The sequence below is a fragment of the Trachymyrmex cornetzi genome, unplaced genomic scaffold, assembly GCF_001594075.2.
Source record: "Trachymyrmex cornetzi isolate Tcor2-1 unplaced genomic scaffold, Tcor1.1 scaffold576, whole genome shotgun sequence".
Taxonomy (NCBI): Eukaryota; Metazoa; Arthropoda; class Insecta; order Hymenoptera; family Formicidae; genus Trachymyrmex; species Trachymyrmex cornetzi.
The window spans coordinates 37,727-39,880 of NW_017299889.1; positions in this window are offsets into that span (position 1 = coordinate 37,727).

A 2,154-nucleotide genomic window follows, 5' to 3' on the forward strand; every position below is an offset into this window, starting at 1 on the left:
ATTTTTTTTGTATCTTTCTACTATTTAATCTAATGTAATACTGAAGAAGGTCCAATTTAGGACCGAAACGTCTATCAATGTAAACGATTAAAGAAAATATATATAGTTTTTAAGCCATTTAGAATTGGCGTTCGTGGTTTATGCCTTTTAAATAATTTAAAAGAAGAATAAGTTTCAGGTTGAAGATTAATAACAATTAATAACTCGGTTCGCGGGGAAAAACGACACGTTTTTCATGTAGTGCAAAAATGAGTCGAATGAGTCTATTTTATCAACCTCGAGGAGGTGAAGAAGCTAAATTCAACAATTACCGAATGTTGATGTCTTGCATAAATCTAATTGTTTAGTGCGTTATAATTCGACCTTGTATGTACATTATTATGTAACTTGTAAAAAATATAATGTATTTCTATAATAAGGTCTCATATAAATATTTGATTTAAAAATATAGACTAAACAGAATCAAGAACTTAGTGAACAGTTGTTGTACTAAATACACTCATTAACGATTGATGAAAATTGATAACATTATAACATATTAACCCTTACCGTATTAATATGGGGAACTAATGACCGAGCGATTCCTGTTCGTGCATGTTTCTCGCAAGCTCGGTCAGCCCGGCGTTTGTTATTGCCACGTAAAAAATGTTTGTGATGGTGGAGATCTGTGCGCGGTGATGCGACCCTGGCAGTCAATCTGCCTATGACTGACGTGCAGTTTAAGGGGATGCTGGAGTGACGGTCGAAGTTAATCAAGGTCGATAAAATCGATTTTGTACCGTCCACTTACGCCCTCTGGAGGCTAAGGCTCTCATTACTTGCATGCGCTATGAGTGCTGTGAGAACTCACGTTTCCAGCTGTTTCCAGCTGTGCGTTTCCAGTCGCTCGGTTTGTTCACATGTGTGAGCATTTAAACAGAACGCAGTCTGAAATATGATTGCGTTCTAAGTCACATTATCAGTACTAAAAATCTGTAATATGTAACGTAAAATACGGATTTTACTGACAGTATACACGGTCGTAGCACTTTTCGTTATGGTCCAATTGTAATACTTAAGTCTTTATTCAAGAGTTGTACATGATGCGTGTTTCACAATTCGGCGGATGGAGACGAACTGCCTTTTCCCCCCTCCTCATCATGCGATCGCATTACCAACCTAATAGCTAACATTGGACAAACGTCTGGTGGGAAATTAGAACGCACGCTGGCTATCTTACTCTTACAACTCGGCCATTCCTGACTATAGCCCGACCTCAGGCTTATCTTAAATACATGCAACTTAAATGAACTTATATAATTTTGTCAACACAACATGATAAATCTTTTCTTTTATAACATATAATGCTTGATACAGTACACATTGCATATAATAGTATTGAACAAAGGGATGCATTTTCTGCATGTCACTAAAATTATTATTATAATGGACGCCAGGGTTTCATGTTTGCAGCCTCCCATGTACCGCTATAAGGTCTTTGTGTCATTTGATAACCTTCTACATCGGCCACTACATATCTATCATTTCGCAATTTTTTTATTATTTTGTAGGGTCCTTTGAAAGGTGGTATTAGTTTCTTAGAAACACCAGGAGTATTCTCAAAATTTCTAATCATCACATAATCCCCAACCCGATATTCATGCGGGGTTTTACGTTTTTTATCAAAGTAGTTTTTTGAATACTTCTGATGTTCTTCTATTTTTTCTGCAGCTGAATTTCTAATTTCTTCTAATGATTGCTCTTTATTATTCACATTGTTATCAATAAACTCTCGCAATTTATCCGTGATTTTACCGCGTTGTACTACTCCGAAAAGTAACTTGCTAGGTATTTCTCCAGTAGTTTTATGTATCATATTACTTAGTGCATATTCGACTTCGTCCAATGCCTTATACCAATAATTATTAATCAAATTATCAGTAACTTTACTTAACATTGGTATGAGGGCACGAATTACCCTTTCGGCTTGACCGTTCGCTTTCGGGAAGCCAGTCGCTATTTTTACATGTTTTATATCATTTACTGTTATAAAATCTTCAAATTCCTTAGATGTAAAAGCGGATCCTCTATCTGAGATGATCATAGCTGGCTTACTATAATATGCAAAATATTGAAGCAGACAATTAATAACCTCTTTACTGGCAGTAGTTTTAA